This window comes from Ranitomeya imitator, chromosome 1 (genome assembly GCF_032444005.1).
Source record: "Ranitomeya imitator isolate aRanImi1 chromosome 1, aRanImi1.pri, whole genome shotgun sequence".
Lineage (NCBI taxonomy): Eukaryota > Metazoa > Chordata > Amphibia > Anura > Dendrobatidae > Ranitomeya > Ranitomeya imitator.
Genome location: NC_091282.1, coordinates 1,075,574,938 through 1,075,597,039, shown reverse-complemented (window position 1 = coordinate 1,075,597,039; position 22,102 = coordinate 1,075,574,938). Strand labels below are relative to the sequence as shown.

Genomic DNA, 22,102 nt, shown 5'->3' with positions numbered 1-22,102 from the left:
CCTGGGTTTCAACACTGTCAGTTGCCACCTGGAAGTGTTGTCTACACAGAAAAAACACTAGGTGATGTGTCAGTGGGGTTCAGCACCGCCAGCTGTTCCCCTGCTGTGTAGTCGGCAACGTGTCCAGCACAAGCCACGCTGGCACAACAGAACAAAAGCTGCCACCAGTGCAGGCTTCGGCCTACACTCTGCTCCTCTCCACCTCCTGCTGACCCTGGGCTCAAACACCGCTAGTTTTTGCCCGGAAGTGATAGCTGCACAGAGAAAAACACCAGCCAATGTGTTAGTGGGGTTCAGCAACGCCAGCTGTTCCCCTGCTGTGTAGCCGGCAACGTGACCTGCAAACGCCACGCAGGCACATGAACTGAAATTAAAGGGAACCTGGCCCCACCCCCCCAGGTGTTTCTATGTATAACAGCCACCTAGTACAGCAGTACTGCTGCATTTGTACAAGGTGGCTGACTTTTTCTCCTTGCCCACGTGGAACTCAACACGTACAAAATGTGTCTCATTGAGACCATTCCACTGTCCCTGAGGTGTGACTTTCCTTTCTAATGATACGCAGCACCCCCCTTGGTAGCGTTTCCCGTCTTTTGTCATCATGGTTAGCTGGCTGCGCCTGTGCATCCGCCCTGCTAGAAACAACGCCCCTCGTTGTCATATTTATTTTGTCAGCGAGGGTGTGGTTTATGGGCACGAGCAGTGCATATGTTCGCTTGTCTTAACTCATCTCCTTCCGCCTTATTCAGACTGTGCGGCCTCCTGGCCGTGGTAGGAGATAAGGGATCAGCTGAGGCCGCCCAGTCTGGAGCAGGTGTAAGGACATGTGTAAGCGGCAAACCTATTTACTGCACAAGGCCACGAATCCCAGCCACGCAGTGTGATTTTTTGAAAACACACTGTGGGTCTGGGATTCATGTCCATCGCTAACCGCAACGGTCGAAATGAAATGAGGTCAGAAGACAGGAAGCGCTCACAGCGCATGGCCAAGGGATCACAATAGCGCAGACTCCTGTACAGCAAAAAACAACGCTCAGGAATCTGCGCCCAGTACCTAGGTGCAAATTTTGACACCTGTGCTGCGTCTCCTTAAAAAGACAAGTCACGCCTCCACAACTGTTTGACAGTATAATGGGCTAAATAGTGTACGTGTTTTAGTCAGCGTGTGCAAGGAGCAAAACAAATAGAGCAACCTTTTACTTGTGCAGCATTAATGCTGCACAAGGTGTGGCTCTTGTACCTTGCAACACCTGAGGGGGGTTAAAGGTAACCTTTGAAATTGGTTCAACTAGGCTTCGGCCTACACTCTGCTCCTCTCCTGCTGACCCTGGGCTCAAACACCGCTCGTTTTTGCCCGGAACTGCTAGCTGCACAGAGAAAAACACCAGTCAATGTGTTAGTGAGGTTCAGCACCGCCAGCTGTTCCCCTGCTGTGTAGTCGGCATCATGTCCAGCACAAGCCACGCTGGCACAACTGACCAAAAGCTGCCACCAGTGCAGGCTTCGGCCTACACTCTGCTCCTCTCCTCCTCCTGCTGACCCTGGGCTCAAACACCGCCAGTTTCTGCCCGGAAGTGCTAGCTGCACAGAGAAAAACACCAGCCAATGTGTTAGTGGGGTTCAGCACCGCCAGCTGTTCCCCCGCTGTGTAGCCGGCATCGTGTCCAGCACAAGCCACGCTGGCACAACTGACCAAAAGCTGCCACCAGTGCAGGCTTCGGCCTACACATTGCTCCTCTCCTCCTCCTGCTGACCCTGGGCTCTAACACCGCCAGTTTTTGCCCGGACATGCGAGCTGCACAGAGAAAAACACCAGTCAATGTGTCAGTGGGGTTCAGCACCGCCAGCTGTTCCCCTGCTGTGTAGCTTGCAACGTGACCTGCAAACGCCACGCAGGCACATGAACTGAAATTGAAGGGAGCCTGCCCCCCACCCCCAGGTGTTTCTATGTAAAACAGCCACCTTGTACAGCAGTACTGCTGCATTTGTACAAGGTGGCTGACTTTTTCTCCTTGCCCACGTGGAACTCAAAACGTACAAAATGTGTCTCATTGAGACCATTCCACTGTCCCTGAGGTGTGACTTTCCTTTCTAATGATACGCAGCACCACTCTTGTTAGCGCTGCCCGTCTTTTGACATCATTGGTTAGCTGGCTGCGCCTGTGCGTCTGCCCTGCTCGAAACAACGCCCCTCGGTGTCTTATTTTTTTGAACAGCGAGGGTGTGATTGATGGGCATGTGCAGTGCATATGTTTGCCTGTGTTCACTCATCTCCTTCCGCCTTCTTCAGACTGGGTGTCCTCATGGCCGCGGCAGGCGATAAGGGATCAGATGAGGCCGCCCAGTCTGAAGCAGGTGTAAGGACATGTGTGAGCGTCAAACATATTTACTGAACAAGGCCACGAATCCCAGCCACGCAGTGTGATTTTTTGAAAACACACTGTGGGTCTGGGATTCATGTCCATCGCTAACCGTAACGGCCGACATTAAATGAGGTCAGAAGACAGGAAGCGCTCACAGCGCATGGCCAAGGGATCCCAATAGCGCAGACTCCTGTACAGCAAATAACAACGCTCAGGAATCTGCGCCCAGTACCTAAAAACGGGCCTTGCGGGACTTACAAAGCAACAAGGAATTTGTGATTAAAGAGGCGGATAAGGGGGGCAATGTGGTGCTGTGGTCAATTGAAGCATATTTAGAGGAGGCCAATAGACAGCTCACTAACCCCAGATGCTATCAAAAATTACCTTCAGATCCCACGGCAGTGTTTGCGTCTAAATTTGACTCTTTACTCTGCAGGACGCTAAGTTTCGGCATTATCTCGCCCCAAGAGAAAAAATATTTATGGGTGGAACATCCGGTCACGGCAACATTTTATATGTTGCCGAAGATACATAAAGACGAGAAGAAACCACCAGGAAGGCCGATTGTTTCTAGCATTGGGAGTATCTGCGAGCGGGCAAGTGAGTATTTGGACTTCTTCTTCCAGCCAATAGTCACGGCCTTGCCCTCCTTTATAAGGGATTCTGCCCATTTTATTGAGGTCTGTGGACGGATAGAACTGCCGGGAGAATTCTACCTGGTAACTTGTGATGTGGAGTCTTTGTACTCCAACATCAAGCATAGTGATGGCCTGCATGCGGTTACTTTTTGCCTAGACAAACTGTCACACTCAGATCGGGGGCATGATTCTTTTCTGTTGGATCTGCTGAAATTTGTTCTTCATCACAACTATTTTTTGTTTGACAGAACATTTTATTTACAGACAGCTGGAGTGGCAATGGGGGCGAAATGTGCACCAACCTACGCAAACATCTTCTTAGGTTGGTGGGAGGAGGTGTTTGTGTACCCATCCCTGGCATATCAACATCATGTCCGGAATTGGCATCGCTATATCGATGACTTATTCTTTATTTGGTCGGGCAGCAGGGAGGGTTGTACTGATTTCATCCACAGCCTCAATTCCAACCCCCATAATATCTTTTTAACCCACTCTATTTCCAACAGTTCGACTAGCTTTCTGGATCTGAGAATTTTCGTACAAGGGAACAAGCTGGTCACGGACCTTTTCCGGAAGCCCACTGCTACTAACGCTCTTTTGGAGTTCAACAGTTTTCATCCTTGGCACACGAAGGTGGGCGTCCCGACGGGACAATTTTTACGCATTAGACGTAATTGCACTCGGGATCAAGACTTTCTGATGCAAGCTCGGGATCTGACGGACCGCTTCAGACAGAGGAGTTATCCCAAACGAGTGGTTGCCACGGCTTTCCAGCGAGCAAGACAACATGATCAGGCCTCACTTTTGATTCCTGTGGGTCATTCCCGAGAATCGCAGACGAGGTTCATCACGGACTATAATGACAGCTGGGGGCAGGTAAGACACATCCTCACTAGACATTGGCCGATCTTGCAAACAGATATGCAAACCACACAAGTCATCAGCAATAGGCCGTTATTGACATCTAGAAGAGCCCCGAATCTGAGGCAGTTGTTGACCAGGAGCCATTTTTCTAGGCCCACGGTCAAACTTAATAGGGGTATTGTCCTCAAGGGATCATTCCCCTGTGGGGAATGTAATGTCTGCCCCTTTATGACGCCCACCCGGGACATATTTACACACCCCACGAACTCCAGCAGACATGCGTTAAAGGCTTACATCAACTGCAGGAGCAGAAATGTTATTTATGTGCTAATTTGCCCTTGTAATATGATCTATGTAGGGCAAACATCCCAAGAACTACGTAAGAGGTTTCAAAAACACGTATCAACCATACGCCTGGCGGCTACGGACCAAGGCAAAGGTAAAATCTTGACTCCTGTGGCGGCGCATTTCTTGCTGAAACATAGGGGTTCGCCCATTGATTTGCAAGTTGTGGGGTTACAGAGGGTTTCCTGTGGCGAAAGGGGTGGCAATATATCTAACTATCTCTTGCGTGCTGAGTCCAGGTGGATTTTCGATCTTCAGGCGGTCGCACCCATGGGCCTAAATGAGGAATTGCTCTTCACGGGGTTCCTAGGATAGTTGGCGCGTAGATTCATTGGGGTATTTTTAGTTTCTGGGACGTCTGATTTGGTTCCCTTCAGATTTGGTGCCCATATCTAATTTTGCATTTGTCTCCATTCAGGAAGGCTGAGGACGCACCCAAAAGGGTGATGATCATCCCTGGAAATTGGGATATGGATATTACAAGCTTACTGTGGGGACCAACATGGATGCAGAGGTCTTTGACACATTAGATAATCAAGTGGACCCTGGAGGGTGGATGTGCGGCATGCCATTATGGCAAATGGAAGGACATCTTATGCAGAAGAGATTTTGCTCTCACAGCTACAATGCGGATTTTATGGCAAACTCCTATTATGGACCATGGGCTCGGATGCGCATTTGAGATTGGCAAGTCGGAAGGGGCTTGTGATGAAGAGTGCTTTCTCTCGTATAGATCTGGATGGTGTCGGCCTCATCGACTATGGGACTATAAGCTGGGGACCGGAAACGTCTACATAGCGGCATTGAGAGAATACTCGTACATATACTTACGGACTCAAGGGACATCAGTCTGTTTATATTTATATATGTGTGTGTTTTTTGCCTGATATTGTTATATACTGTATATGGTTGCTGTATAGGTGTTTACGTGCACTTATACCTGTGCACTTGCCAACAATAATAATATTCCTTTCTCCCTTTCAGGTTTTCTGGGTGGCTTTATATGCCCTGTCTTTTTGTGTCCTTTGGCGGTTTTGCCTTTAATCACTAGTATATGTCTATGATTGTGATATCTCCCGGCATTCTGCGGGTGGATATCTTGTGCCTCTGTGTCTTGCTGCAACATGCACACTCTGCCCTCTTTTTACCTGTTGTGTTTTTTTTTTTTTTTCCCCTCCCTTCCCCCCTCTCTGGCTTTTTGGTCCTTATCCCACCCCCTCTGCTCTGTGTCCCATGATGTGTCCATCTAGCCGGCCTCGCTAGCTTAGTCCGGTCCTCGGGCTTTATTCCATTTCTCTTTGCCCTGTGTCCTATGACGTGTCCATCTAGCCGGCTGGCACGGCGCGTGCGCAACGTGGTCCTATGGAATACCGCGGTTTGCGCGTGCGCATGTGACCCTTTGGACGCTCTAGGATTGCCGTTCATTATGATTGTGTTCCTGTCGTCATGGCGTCGCCGGCGTCTTCCGGCTTTTACCTCTCTCTCTCTCTCCCACACCGGTATGCAATTTACCTTATTGGATTTATTATTTAAGCACACACTGTTGCACCTTTAGTTTCACTTCCCCTGACGAAGCTGCGGAGGCAGCGATACGCGTGGGGTGCGCTCCCACCTTATCCTTCTCCTACCTCAGGGCCATTTTGGGGCTGTTATGTTCCCTGGCTCTATGTGGATTTAACCCTTGTGGTGCTCTGTGCCCTTTGACATTGCTGCATCTCCATATACCAGAATTGACGCAGGACAGGTTGTATCCACAGCTGTTATATAGCATGCTATCACATTCCAATCTCAGGACCATGTATTGCATGGATGTTTCATTTTTTGGTTATTAGCAGTGGATACTGACATATTGTGGTCGAGTCCTTTGCGGCCTGTATAGGCACATTTTTGCAGGAGAGCATATGTGACTAGGTGCATCTAGGGTAGGATATTACTGTTTTCCTATTGTATTATGGGATTGTCATTAATTATGGGATATGATGGGTATAGGGATTTGTACATTTGTTTTTAAATGTTTTTAACATGTTTTTTGAGGTGTTTAATAAAGGTGTTTTGCTTTATAGTACTACCGATTGTCTCTATATTTTGGGTTGTGCATACTATTTTTAGTCTACCCTTTCTCTTTTCGTTTGTCCTGTTCTATTTATAGACTAAGTATTGCACCCCTTGATGGTGACTGTGACATTATATATTGGTGCGCCCCTTTCTATCTTTACTCCTGTACAGCAAATAACAACGCTCAGGAATCTGCGCACAGCAGCTAGGTGTAAATTTTGACACCTGTGCTGCATCTCCTTAAAAAGACTAGTAGTCACGCCTCCACTACTGTTTGACAGTATAATGGGCTAAATAGTGTACGTGTTTTATTCAGCGTGTGCAAGGAGCAAAATTAAATAGAGCAACCTTTGACTTGTGCATCATTAATGCTGTTCAAGGTGTGGCTCTTGTACCTTGCAACACCTGAGGGGGGGGGGGTTAAAGGTAACCTTTGAAATTGGTTCAACTAGGCTTCGGCCTACACTCTGCTCCTCTCCTCTTCCTGCTGACCCTGGGCTCAAACAACGCCATTTTCTGCCCAGACATGCTAGCTGCACAGAGAAAAACACCAGCCAATGTGTTAGTGGGGTTCAGCACCGCCAGCTGTTCCCCTGCTGTGTAGTCGGCATCGTGTCCAGCACAAGCCACGCTGGCACAACTGACCAAAAGCTGCCACCAGTGCAGGCTTCGGCCTACACTTTGCTCCTCTCCTCCTCCTGCTGACCCTGGGCTCAAACAACGCCAGTTTCTGCCCGGACATGCTAGCTGCACAGAGAAAAACACCAGCCAATGTGTTAGTGGGGTTCAGCACCGCCAGCTGTTCCCCTGCTGTGTAGTCGGCATCGTGTCCAGCACAAGCCACGCTGGCACAACTGACCAAAAGCTGCCACCAGTGCAGGCTTCGGCCTACACTTTGCTCCTCTCCTCCTCCTGCTGACCCTGGGCTCAAACAACGCCAGTTTCTGCCCGGACATGCTAGCTGCACAGAGAAAAACACCAGCCAATGTGTTAGTGGGGTTCAGCACCGCCAGCTGTTCCCCTGCTGTGTAGCTGGCAACGTGTCCTGCAAACGCCACGCAGGCACATGAACTGAAATTGAAGGGAGCCTGCCCCCCACCCCCCCAGGTGTTTCTATGTATAACAGCCACCATGTACAGCAGTACTGCTGCATTTGTACAAGGTGGCTGACTTTTTCTCCTTGCACACGTGGAACTCAACAAGTACAAAATGTGTCTCATTACAGACCATTACAATGTCCCTGAGGTGTGACTTTCCTTTTTAATGACACGCAGCACCCCCATTGTTAGCGCTGCCCGTCTCCTGACATCATTGGTTGGCTGGCTGTGCCTGTGCGTCCCCCCTGCCCGACACAACGCCCCCCGTTGTCTCATATATTTTGACTGCGAGGGTGTGATTGATGGGCACGAGCAGTGCATATGTTCCCCTGTCTTCACTCCCCTCCTTCCGCCTTCTTCTGACTGTGCGGCCTCATGGCCACGGCATGCGATAAGGGATCAGCTGAGGCCGCCCAGTCTGAAGCAGGTGTAAGGACATGTGTGAGCGGCGAACATATTTACTGCACAAGGCCACGAATCCCAGCACCGCAGTGTGACTTTAGGAAAAGCCACTGTGGGTCTGGGATTTATGGCCATCGTTAACCGCAACGGCCAACATGAAATGAGGTCATGAGACGGCCTGCACTAACAGGGTATTGCCAAGGGATAACACAAGAGCGCAGTTTCCTGTACTGCAAATAACAACGGTAAGGAATCTGCGCACAGCACCTAGGTGTAAATTTGTACACCTGTGCTGCGTCTCCTTAAAAAGACAAGTCACGCCTCCACTACTGTTTGACAGTATAATGGGCTAAATAGTGTACGTGTTTAATTCAGCGTGTGCAAGGAGCAAAATTAAATAGAGCAACCTTTGACTTGTGCATCATTAATGCTGTTCAAGGTGTGGCTCTTGTACCTTGCAACACGAGAGGGGGGGGTTAAAGGTAACCTTTGAAATTAGTTCAACTAGGCTTCGGCCTACACTCTGCTCCTCTACTCCTCCTGCTGACCCTGGGCTCAAACACCGCTAGTTTCTGCCCGGAACTGCTAGCTGCACAGAGAAAAACACACGCCATTGTGTTAGTGGGGTTCAGCAACGCCAGCTGTTCCCCCACTGTGTAGCCGGCAAAGTGTCCTGCAAACGCAACGCAGACACAAAGCTGCCTCTAGTGCAGGCTTCGGCCTACACTCTGCTCCCCCTGCTTACCCTTAGCTCCAACACCGCTAGTTGGGGCTCTAGGAAGACAATCTTTAATAGGCAACGCATCTGGGTTCCAGCACCGCCAGCTGGTTCTCGGCAGTGTTCTTGTCACAGGTACTCCCTCGTGCCAAGCCTGGTTTCAGCACCGTCAGCTGTTTCCGGGTTGTGTCAAGCTCACTGAGACGCCTATGCTTGCCCCGTCGTGGTGCGGTCGGGTTAGCCAACTCCAGGGTGCCTCCAGTTTAGGAGCTTCCTATGTGGGCTGCGTGAACTGGTAGTCAAGGCTGGTTCTGTAGTGCCAGTAGGCCCAGCTCCCCCTGTAGGACTGTTGGGGTTCGGTAACTGCGGCTGCCTCGCGGCCTAGTTGTTCTCTCCTCTCCTGTGGGCCTTGGGGTCCACCACCTGGTTCCAGCACCGTCAGCTGGTTCCAGGCCGAGCCTTTGGCTTAGGTGCCTCCTCCTGGGTATCCGAGTTCCGCCAACGTCAGGCGGTCCTTGGTAGTGCTTTTAAGCGCGGGCACCTACAGCTTAGTAACTGGGTTCCAGCACCGCCAGCTGGTCCTCGGTCGTGCCATTGGCTCTTGCACACTGGGGCAACGCATCTGGGTTCCAGCACCGCCAGCTGGTTCTCGGCAGTGTTCTTGTCACAGGTACTCCCTCGTGCCAAGCCTGGTTTCAGCACCGTCAGCTGTTTCCGGGTTGTGTCAAGCTCACTGAGACGCCTATGCTTGCCCCGTCGTGGTGCGGTCGGGTTAGCCAACTCCAGGGTGCCTCCAGTTTAGGAGCTTCCTATGTGGGCTGCGTGAACTGGTAGTCAAGGCTGGTTCTGTAGTGCCAGTAGGCCCAGCTCCCCCTGTAGGACTGTTGGGGTTCGGTAACTGCGGCTGCCTCGTGGCCTAGCTGTTCTCTCCTCTCCTGTGGACCTTCAGGTCCACCACCTGGTTCCAGCACCGTCAGCTGGTTCTCGGCAGTGTCTTTTGCTCTTGTACCTTCTGCTCCCCATCCTGGTTCCAGTACCGTCAGCTGGTTCCGGGCAGAGCCTTTGGCTTAGGTGCCTCCTTCTGGGTATCCGAGTTCCGCCAACGTCAGGCGGTCCTTGGTAATGCTTTTTAGCACGGGTACCTCCTGCTTAGTAACCAGGTTCCAGTAACGTCAGCTGGTCCTCGGTAGTTCCATAGGCTCTTGAACCTTCGGGTAGCCATCCGAGTTCCAGTTCCATCAGCTGGTTCTTGGCATTTTCTCAGCCTTCTTGTACCTTCTGCTACATTTCCAAGTTGAAGACCCTAAAGTCGACGACCCGGAAGACCACCCCGATGACGACGACGACGACGACCCGGAAGACCACCCCGATGACGACGACGACGACGGCGGAGACGACGACGGCTGAGACGACGACGGCGGAGATGACGACACTGGAGACGACGACCCTGGAGACGACGACATGGAAGACCGAGAAGCAGAAGAACAAGAGGCTGCAGAACAAAGAGCAGAAGAACATTAAGCATAAGACTTAATATCAGAGCAAAAGATATTATCTAAATTATATGCAGAAGAAGACTAAGCAGTGTATGGGGGTGAGTCCGTTCCTCCTCGTGGTGCCCCTGGATAAAGCCTGATGCTGCAGGCCAAACTGAACGCGGACAAATGTAACTTTTGTGACTGGCAGAACGGAAGGTGTAATCTTCCAACTTTTATAGATAACAACTACGGGAATGCCTGTCACAAATGAGAATATGATGAAGAAGTAGAATAGGAAGAATAATAACAGTGGAATAAAAAGAATATGTAGAATAGGAAGAATAATAATAGTTGAATAAAATGAATATGAAGAATGTAATAAAAAAAAAAATAGGTAGAAGATGAAGAAGAAGATGAATAAGGTGAAGAAGAAGTTGATGTCAAAGATGCTGATGATGATGAAGATGAAAGTGTGGGAAAAGTAAAAAAAAAAAAGAAAAAAAAAGAAGGGGAAGGGCGTGGAATAGTGAAACATCAATATCTGACAAAATAAAAAAAAATTTACATACTCAATATCTTTTTCACTCCGAACGTCTTAAAAAAAAAAAAAACATGCTATTCTATTTGATTGGGCTAAACCTCATTGCCTTTAATGTCTCCGCCACCTCCCACAATACATCCTACATTATTCTTAGTTGTTTTCCTTCATGTAGAATGAACCTACAAGGCAAGAAAGGGTTTATTTTAATTCCGATATTTTGGTCCCATTGACTTGCATTGGGATCGGGTATCGGTATCGGCGATATCCGATATTTTTTGAATATCGGCCGATCCTATCCGATACCGATACTTTCCGATATCGGAAGGTATCGCTCAACACTAGTCTTCAGTGATATTGCGATGTCTAGTATTTCGAACACAGTGATATAGGAAGTTGGCTAACAATTACCCCCAGGGTATTTAACAATTCTTCTATACCCAGAAAAATGCGTAGTCTAAAAATGCCAGATAAATTGCTAAAATATACGCTTCCACAACACTTTCACTTTAACAAAAATCATTTAAAAAACCATCTCACAGAAAAATGCAGTGACATTAGTCAAACATTAACTAAAGAGTAACAGTAGACTTTGGATCTCACATTACCAGAGATATCTGTACAAGTAAAAGCAATTACCATTCAAGGAATTCTCTTCCTTCATGAACACATTTAACAACTAACTTTACAATTCTAAAGTATGCAAAACAAAACTGGATAACTAATTCTCTAATCTCACAACATATATACACAGACTGAATTCAAAACTTTAACCATGTGTTAGTACGCCTCCTGCCGGCAAACCATATACCATACAAACAGACAAAAGAGCTTAAACTAGCACTGATGTCAGATACTGTGAATCCCTGACAACAAAACACTTCACAATTTATCAATCTATATGCCAGCCTGATCTGTAGAGATAAAAAGTCTATACCTGGGCAGAACACACTTTAGGTAGACAGGGAGAGAGCAATCACTCAGTCACATCAATACAGTAATTGTAATTACCCTTCCACCCTTATAGAACAAAACCAATGAACTTACGCTGCAGCCAAAACATCATCACCATAGCCAGGTGATCTCCGGTGGGCATCCGCAAGAAGTCACCAACCACTTAGAGGTTGTAAAATCACTCAGAGTAATCAAGCCGTCACTCCCTCTTGCCCACTGGGAGAGACAGTTCAGACTTCTGCGACCATCGGTCAAGCTGAGAGCAGTACCGGAACCAGAGTGACAATGAAATTGCTCAGTACTTCTCCCTATCTTTTTCAGGCTGGCTGAGGTAGTACCACATATGCAAACAAACAAAACAGCAAAGCAGAGAGGCAAAACAGATAAGGCAGACAATTAAGGAAATCGTGACCAGGGTGGGTTTTTGGTGCTAGGACTTGTCAGAACGGTCACTATGTCCGAGTCTGACAGCCGACTGACCTTTATCTCGGCACGGAAACACTGGAGGGTTATAGGTAAGATGAATAATTTTCTTACCTAGTAGGAGGTGCACTTCTCCAACCTCGAGTGGTCCGGTCCAAGATTAGAGGTCTTCTTCGCGGCTGGTCAGGTTCGAACTTTCGTCCTAGCCCCACGTTGGGCGCCAAATGTTAGGGAACACGGGATGCATGTGTTCTCATCTTAGTTGTCTGCTGCCAAATTGGATGTGAGGTATTACGGCCGGAGAAATCAGGACACAAATGCAAGCAATTGTCTCTCAAAGACTTCTGGTTCTTTATTCGTCGGACCGCTCTTTTTATGGAAAAATTGGGCAGTCTCAGCACATTACATCATGGGTTTTTCCAACTTAACACTTATCAGAAAACTCTTTTGATCTTCATGTTATATGTTATTATCTTTATTACTATAGCAGCATAATTCTAATGATTATTACTTTTTATCCATTTCTGTACCGTTATCGCCCTAATGGCGCCTTTGGGTCAAGCTGAGATCTGTCTATGCACGCATTCTACTTATCTTCGGTTTATTGGCGATCGATTCACCTTCGTGCAAATACATTTACTCTCGATAAGACTAGGGGATTTACACGGATCTTGGTACATCCTGGTACAAAGTAATCAACAGAATTTAGTCTTATGACAGTGAATCAGAGAACCTTAAAGCTACACGAGTCTAATGTTAAGCAAAGCATCCATATTTGTTTGATTTAAGTATATCTTCATATGCCATATATTCTCTCCTTAACAATGTTATTCCTGTAGATTACTGAATGTTCTGTACATAGGATTTCAGTGACCCATTTTCCGGCTGTATATGGGTGTTACCTTTTCCTTGTAAATGTCCGTGAGTAAGTTCCTTTCTGTGTACCAGTATGTTTATGTACATACCGTGTTTGCCCTCTTGTAATATGGCCACGAGTCCACTTCCGGTCATGCGCATGGGTAATTACTTTCCCCCCTTACTTCCGGGTCGTGGCCCGGTGCCGGATTGCATGGGCCCATGCTTTCTGGTGCTGGTCTTAGCGCCTTGTTTAGCTGGGGGGTTGCGCATTGGATAATCTTTGGTTCCGGGGACTATATAAAGTTAGTTGCGGTGCTGCCATGACACGCCCCCTGAGGAAGGACATCACCGAAACGCGTGTCGGAGTGGGTCTGGAGCGGACGCGCTCCCATCATCAGCTGGCACAGGAGCTCTCTGGGTGACTATAACAGTTTTCTACTATCTTGTTACTTACATCTGCGGGCTCTGGTCCTAATGTGCTATGATAGCTAGCTATTTGCATGCAGCGTGCAGCGGTCACTGTTTGCCGTATACTTCCCAGTGTGCTGTGCCTGACTGTTGATGTGTGGTGTGTTGTCTTTCTCCATTGTTTTGGAGTGGATGCGCTCCCCTCATCGTCAGCGGACATAGTAGCCCTCTGGGTGATTATAATATTTTTTTACTATCGTGCTATCTATATTTGTGGGCTTCGGCCTTTTTGTGCTATGATTGTTAGCAATTTGCATGTAGCGTGCAGTGGCCACTCTTTGCCGTCCACTTCCCAGCGTGCTCTGCCTGACTGTTGATGTGGGGTGCGTTATCTGTCTCCATGTGTTTTATGCAATATGTCTGTAGATTTTAACCCACTACTATTTTTTGGTTCCTTGTATTGTTATATTCATATACATTTAATAAAGATATTGTTATTCTTTTTGGACTTCTTTGCACCTATTTTTGTTGTTCTTTTGCTTAGATCTGAGATTTGCATAACAGAGCATAGTCAAAGCATACAGCCTCGCAGCGGGCTTGTGAGAATGGGGAAAGTGTAAAGTCCTTAACTGTGAAAGGTCTGGTTAATTAATAGAGTGAGGTAAGGGAATGATAATAAATTCAATTTTGTTTATATTGAGTTTTAGAAAGCATGATGAACTAAATAATATAGCTAATAGACACTTTGGGATTTTGGAGGCAGGGAGGTACTATCATCTGCATATAAGTGGTAATGGAAGAAGTGGGATTTTAAGTCTTGTTCCAGGACAAAGCTGTATGTCGAGAAGAATAAGGGTCCCATGACAGAGTCTTGAGGCACACCAAGATAGAAATGGAAGGATGAGTAGGTAAAGTGAGAGTGGGAGAAGATAAATGTCCTTTTACGGAGGCATGAGTCGATGCCAAAGGATGAAAGGATCTATAGATCTATATCAGTTACCATCCACCTCTCGTGTCTCCCCTTTTCCCCATAGTTTGTAAGCTTGCGAGCAGGGCCCTCACTCCTCCTGGTATCTGTTTTGAACTGTATTTCTGTTATGCTGTAATGTCTATTGTCTGTACAAGTCCCCTCTATAATTTGTAAAGCGCTGCGGAATATGTTGGCGCTATATAAATAAAAATTATTATTATTATTATTATAGAAGGAGGAAGTGGTGCACTGTGTCAAAGGCAGATGACAGGTCGAGGAGGAGAAGGGTTTTGTCCATAAATAGGTTGTTTGTGACTTTGATTTTGGGCAGCTTCAGTAGAATGATAGGTGTGGAGTGCAAAATACATGTTAAGGTTGCATATTTGAAAGAGATTTGAAATAGCAAGGTAAAATACCAGCATTTAATGAAATGTTAATGAGATGGGTAATGAATTAGATAAGCACAGTAGTAAGGTTGAGGATGAGTTTATTGCAGACAGAGCCTGACTATCACAATGCTCAGGGAGGGGAGTAGAGAGGCTGGGCTTAAGTGAATGGGTTTCAGGTTAGAGAGAGGTCTAAGGGGTAACGTTTCTCCTTATGGAGAGTGACATACCAGCTGGCTTGTCAAGGTAAGGAGGCTTATTCGCCGTGCAATGCTCCTCTGGGAAAAGTAATATGCAAATTTCCTCTTCTGAGAAAAAGAGGACTTAAACTCTATAGCGCCACCTGTTGGAAGTAGCGATCCTACAAGTCACAATCAACCATTTAACGAGTTATGCAATATGACTTAGGATTAAAGCCAAATCAGTATCTCAATTTGCAGACACGGTGTTTCGGGCTGTTGGCCCTCATCAGTGCGAAGCATGAGAACTGATTTGGCTAGGTGAGAGGCTCTGGACTGTTGTGTAAGGGGTAACGTTTCTCCTTATGGAGAGTGACATACCAGCTGGCTTGTCAACGTAAGGAGGCTTATTCGCCGTGCAATTCTCCTGTGGGAAATTAAATATGCAAATTTCCTCTTCTGAGAAAAAGAGGACTTAAACTCTATAGCGCCACCTGTAGGAAGTAGTGATCCTACAAGTCACAATCAACCCTTTAACGAGTCGTGCAACATGACTTAGGATTAAAGCACAACTTCCAACAGGTGGTGCTATAGAGTTTAAGTCCTTTTTTTCTCAGAATAGGAAATTTGCAGGTTAGAGAGATTGTGGGATTTCTAATAGTTGGAAAGTGATGGGAAGGATATATAATATAAGGTATAAGCTGAGGAGGGCTAATCAGCAGTAAAATATGCTATATTGGCTAAGGTTTCTAACCTTTTAAGACACTATATAGATAAAATAGCATCCTTTTCTATATCTCTGGGCTGAAGCTACATTCTGGTGGTGTGACGATACCAATTTAGCATCTTTCTTCTACCATATATGTTGCTAAATATTCCAAAACTCTTCTATAGAAAGGAAGACACACCAGGAAACAGTAGACATTAGTATTCACTACTGTAACAGGGTCAGATATACTTTTAAGCAAAAGTTAAAGGTTATTATCTACTTGTTGGATATTTCTGCTTTGTATACTAGTATACTAATTTGTATTAAAGTATTTAATTAGGCACTGTACTCATTCTCATTCATTTTATTAAATTCAAACATCTCTGTGACTTATTTGACTAGTGTGAATAGACAAAAAATTACTGCCACTATTTTACGCATTGCAGAAGATTGTATCACAAATGGAATGTTTCCATTGTCTCAAGAGCAACTGCATGGGCTTCATCGTAATGTCTTGTATCTATCGCATCACATGGTATAGCACGACCAATCAGGAGGAACTATCATAGCCTGTCTAAAAGTCGCAGCAGGGAATGCAGCTGCCTTTTTTAGCATCATTAACAACAGTGAGAGGAAATCACTGTTCAACAACAGAGATAGGAAGCTGGGAAGCAAAAACCCTAAAACATTAGTCAATTATTACAGACAATATTTTGTTGAGGAACTGCATTTTTGAAGAATATATGTTAGTGTTCCTGCCTCTGCACAGGGGGAATCTCAAACTCTCTCTACTGTGGTCTCTCATTCTTCTCTAGCCGCAGTGGAGCCTTCTCAGTGGAGACGTTGGTCCCAGCATCTGGCTCAGGCTGATATTGTGTGACTGGTTACTGCTGCCCTTCCAGACTGTGCCTTTGTAGCCAGCACTGATCAGCAGCGAGCAGGTCTTTCTGAGACTAAGTACTGCTTTTCCAATACTGAGCATGCCCACGGGACGACCTCCCATTGGAGGTCAGGGGTCACATGCTCAGGTCCTGTTGCAGCTCCTATTGGACCATCTGGAAGGTCTTGCAGCACTGCTGCTATAAAAGGTTTGCATGGCCGCTCGGCCATGCGCTTGTGTATACTTGAAAATGTGTGTGTGTTGATGTGTGAAAGTCGCTCATTAATCATCCCCTCCCTTGTGTTTGACTGCTCGCATAAGGTGGATGTTTGCTATCTAGCAGCCAACACAGCCTCTTTGTGCGGTGCCGCGCCCTGTGACGTGACAGGGTTCACTTCTTTCATACAGGATGAAGCTAACCCGTGTGTGTATCCTCATTGTACCGCCATATAGTCCATCATTACTCAGCAGCAGGTTCCATCTCTGCACGGTGGACCCCGGGCTGCGAATGCACCTAATACCATCTCTCTAATAATTTGCTGCGTTCCGCTAGCCCTAACAATATATGTGTGGTAGTCTGCGAATAATACAGAAATTCATTTCATTTGAGGAGGGAGAGATACTAAATGTGATAGCAGAAGTGCCGAACTCAGTGTGATAGATAAATTATGTAGTATAGCTGCCTAGCTGGCATTTGTTTTCCTGCATTTAAATTATAATTTATTTTCTTCATTTTAACCCCTTCCCAACATGGCCAATTTCATTTTTTTTTATGTTTCTGCGTCTCCTTCTTCTGAGTGTCAGAACTTTTTCAATTTTCTGTACATAATAGACATATGAGGGCTTGATTTATGCGGGAAGAGTTGTACTTTTGAGTGACAGACCATTTGAATATAGAGGGCACCATCAACAATAATGTCTAATGTGCTCAACCTGCAGCATGTCAAAACACAGACTATACAAAAAAAGAGAAAAGAAACATGCACAAACGCAGGGATCACCAAGACAGTATATAGTATATAAACATATAACGTTTCATTTAATGTCTTTTAACCACACAACTGGAATTATAAAAACATCTAAAAACATGAATACAAAAATACACCCAAGAACAAGGGCAGTGTACAAGGATGAAATCTTGCCAATGGAAGAGGACAATCCCTCACCAAATAACCTCAAAGAATCGTATAATGCCCCACAAACATCAATAAATCATATTTTACCTCCAAACAGCCTATTGATTATGGATCGGTACCCAATATAGATAAAATCCAATGTAAACAATATAATGTAGTATAAAGTGCAGTTATGGTGCTAATATAATGGGCATCAAGTACACATGTAGCTAAATAACCCAAAAGCACAAATAACAGTTTGGCACCAAATCTAGATAGGAATCTCAATAGATACACAGCATGGTTGAGCAAAAAGACCCCAAAGGGTTAATCAGGGAAAAAAAATATATACATTTACCCAACAAATAGTTCCTAATAGGCCAGCTCACATACTGCATAGGGCTGAGGGGTTTGAGGTGAAAAGAGGGAAAGTCAGCTCCAAAATAGCCCACCCAACGCGTATCGTCACCTAAGTGACTTCTTCAGGGGTGAAGTAATGTGGTAGCTCAGAGACCGTGGTATAAATAGCACTCACAAATTGTGGAAGTCATTGCAGCTGTGGCGTGAGTCATCCTGGAGCTCAGACACTCACATGGTATTCCCAATGAACCATGAAACAGGTGGAGCAGGATGAAACTGAATGCTGGCATTACCTAGGCATCCCGGAAGTCACCAGTGCGCATGACCAGGGATCTCCATGGAGATGCAGCGATACCAGCCTTAATGCGCAAGCGTGGTCATCACAATCGCAACCACCAGGCGATCGCTACTGCGCATAATATAAAATCCCCATGTGGAAGCGGCATGATCAGCTTAACTGCGCAGGCGCCGTCGCCATGATTATGGCCGAGGTAAAGTCCCTAATGCGCATGTCAAAAAAAGGGGAACCCCATAGAGCTGCCGTGGCTCAAACCCCAGGCGTAATTACTTCACTTGCAGTTCAAATAAATCGCTAATGTGCATGGCATGAGATCATTAAAGGGGTACGACAATACTAGAATTATTACATAGGTGCAGTCACCTAGATGATGGTCAGAGTAACATACGAATTCAAACCTCATTGCACAAGCGCAGTTTCCTAAACAGAAGAAGAAAAAAAATAATCAAAGCAAAATCGCCGCATAGCAAATTCAGATGATGCTGATGCACATAGTTGATAGCCGCCAAGATGCAAAGAGGCGACACCAGTCCCCCTACACTAACCACGGCACTTATTAACCCCTTTCTGACATGGGACGTACTATCCCGTCGAGGTGGGGTGGGACCCCATGACCACGGACGGGATAGTACGTCCAGCGCGATCGGCGGCGCTCACGGGGGGAGCGCGGCCGATCGCGGCCGGGTGTCAGCTGTTTATCGCAGCTGACATCCGGCACATTAACCCCTGGCACACCGCGATCAAAGATGATCGCGATGTGCCGGCGGTATAGGGAAGCTTCCCGCAGGGAGGGGGCTCCCTGCGGGCTTCCCTGAGCCCCCCGCAGCAACGCGATGTGATCGCGTTGCTGTGAGGGTCTTACCTCCCTCCCTGCTTCCTCCAGCCCCGGATCCAAGATGGCCGCGGATCCGGGTCCTGCAGGGAGGGAGGTCGCTTCACAGAGCCTGCTTAGAGCAGGCACTGTGAAGGCTGCAGCGCTGCATGTCAGATCAGTGATCTGACAGAGTGCTGTGCACACTGTCAGATCACTGATCTGTGATGTCCCCCCCTGGGACAATGTAAAAAAGTTAAAAAAAAATTTTCAAAATGTGTAAAAAAAATAAAAAAAAATATTCCTAAATAATGAAAAAAAATATATATTATTCCCCTAAATACATTTCTTTATCTAAATTAAAAAAAAAACAATAAAAGTACACATATTTAGTATCGCCGCGTCCGTAACGGCCCGACCTATAAAACTGACCCACTAGTTAACCCCTTCAGTAAACACCGTAAGAAAAAAAAAAAAACGAGGCAAAAAACAACGCTTTATTATCATACCGCCGAACAAAAAGTGGAATAACACGCGATCAAAAAGACAGATATAAATAACCATGATACCGCTGAAAGCGTCATCTTGTCCCGCAAAATACAAGCCGCCATACAGCATCATCAGCAAAAAAAAAAGTTATAGTCCTGAGAATAAAGCGATGCAAAAATAATTATTTTTTCTATAAAATAGTTTTTATTGTATAAAAGCGCCAAAACATAAAAAAATGATATAAATGAGGTGTCGCTGTAATCGTACTGACCCCAAGAATAAAACTGATTTATCAATTTTACCAAACGCGGAACGGTATAAACGCCTCCCCCAAAAGAAATTCATGAATAGCTGGTTTTTGGTCATTCTGCCTCGCAAAAATCGGAATAAAAAGCGATCAAAAAATGTCACGTGCCCGAAAATGTTACCAATAAAAACGTCAACTCGTCCCGCAAAAAACAAGACCTCACATGACTCTGTGAACCAAAATATGGAAAAATTATAGCTCTCAAAATGTGGTAACGCAAAAAATATTTTTTGCAATAAAAAGCGTCTTTTAGTGTGTGACGGCTGCCAATCATAAAAAATCCGCTAAAAAACGGCTATAAAAGTAAATCAAACCCCCCCTTCATCACTTCCTTAGTTAGGGAAAAATTAAAAAAAATGTATTTATTTCCATTTTTCCATTAGGGCTAGGGTTAGGGCTAGGGCTAGGGTTAGGGCTAGGGTTAGGGTTTGGGCTAGGGCTAGGGTTAGGGCTAGGGTTAGGGCTATGGTTAGGGCTAGGGTTAGGGTTAGGGCTAGGGTTAGGGCTAGGGCTAGGGTTAGGGCTAGGGTTAGGGTTAGGGCTAGGGTTAGGGCTATGGTTAGGGCTAGGGTTAAGGCTACAGTTAGGGTTGGGGCTAAAGTTAGGGTTAGGGTTAGGGCTATGGTTAGGGCTAGGGTTAGGGCTACAGTTTGGGTTGGGGCTAAAGTTAGGGTTGGGGCTAGGGTTAAGGCTACAGTTAGGGTTGGGGCTAAAGTTACGGTTAGGGTTTAGATTACATTTACAGTTGGGAATAGGGTTGGGATTAGGGTTAGGTGTGTGTCAGGGTTAGAGGTGTGGTTAGGGTTACTGTTGGGATTAGGGTTAGGGGTGTGTTTGGATTAGGGTTTCAGTTATAATTGGGGGGTTTCCACTGTTTAGGCACATCAGGGGCTCTCCAAACGCGACATGGCGTCCGATCTCAATTCCAGCCAATTCTGCGTTGAAAAAGTAAAACAGTGCTTCTTCCCTTCCGAGCTCTCCCGTGTGCCCAAACAGGGGTTTACCCCAACATATGGGGTATCAGCGTACTCAGGACAAATTGGACAACAACTTTTGGGGTCCAATTTCTCCTGTTACCCTTGGGAAAATACAAAACTGGGGGCTAAAAAATAATTTTTGTGGGAAAAAAAAAGATTTTTTATTTTCACTGCTCTGCGTTATAAACTGTAGTGAAACACTTGGGGATTCAAAGTTCTCACAACACATCTAGATAAGTTCCATGGGGGTCTAGTTTCCAATATGGGGTCACTTGTGGGGGATTTCTACTGTTTAGGTACATTAGGGGTTCTGCAAACGCAATGTGACGCCTGCAGACCATTCCATCTAAGTCTGCATTTCAAATGGCACTCCTTCCCTTCCGAGCCCTCCCATGCGCCCAAACGGTGGTTCCCCCCAACATATGGGGTATCAGCGTACTCAGGACAAATTGGACAACAAGTTTTGGGGTCAAATTTCTCCTCTTACCGTCGGGAAAATACAAAACTGGGGGCTAAAAAATAATTTTGGGGGAAAGATTTTTTTTTTCAATTTTCACGGCTCTGCGTTACAAACTGTAGTGAAACACTTGGGGGTTCAAAGCTCTCACAACACATCTATATGAGTTCCTTAGGGGGTCTAGTTTCCAAAATGGTGTCACTTGTGGGGGGTTTCTACTGTTTCGGTACATTAGGGGCTCTGCAAATGCAATGTGACACCTGCAGACCATTCCATCTAAGCCTGCATTCCAAATGGAGCTCCTTCCCTTCCGAGCCCTCCCATGCGCCCAAACAGTGGTTCCCCCCCACATATGGGGTATCAGCGCACTCAGGACAAATTGGACAACAAATTTTAGGGTCCAATTTCTCCTGTTACCCTCGGGAAAATACAAAACTGGGGGCTAAAAAATAATTTTTGTGGGAAAAAAGTTTTGTTTTATTTTTACGGCTCTCCATTATAAACTTCTGTGAAGCCCTTGGTGGGTCAAAGTGCTCACCACACATGTAGATAAGTTCCTTAGGGGGTCTTCTTTCCAAAATGGTGTCACTTGTGGGGGGTTTCAATGCTTAGGCACATCAGTGGCTCTCCAAACGCAACATGGCGTCCCATCTCAATTCCTGTCAATTTTCCATTGAAAAGTCAAACGGCGCTCCTTCCCTTCCGAGCTCTCCCATCCGCCCAAACAGTGGTTTACCCCCACATATGGGGTATCAGCGTACTCAGGACAAATTGTACAACAACTTTTGGGGTCCAATTTCTTCTCTTACCCTTGGGAAAATAAAAAATTGGGGGCGGAAAGTTAATTTTTGTGAACAAATATTTTTTATTTTTATGGTTCTACATTATAAACTTCTGTGAAGCACTTGGTGGGTCAAAGTGCTCACCACACCTCTAGATAAGATCCTTAAGGGGCATCCCATCTCAATTCCAGTCAATTTTGCATTGAAAAGTCAAATGGCGCTCCTTCGCTTCCGAGCTCCG

General features: G+C 46.1%; 1 long non-coding RNA gene across 1 annotated transcript; it reads left to right on the top strand.

Moving 5' to 3' along the window:
- Positions 1–3,828: 3,828 nt before the first annotated feature.
- LOC138656894 (uncharacterized) lies at positions 3,829–4,730 on the top strand. The gene is made up of 3 exons (XR_011316987.1): positions 3,829–3,877; positions 4,224–4,304; positions 4,629–4,730. It is a non-coding gene; the product is annotated as an uncharacterized lncRNA (long non-coding RNA).
- The last annotated feature ends 17,372 nt before the right edge of the window (positions 4,731–22,102 follow it).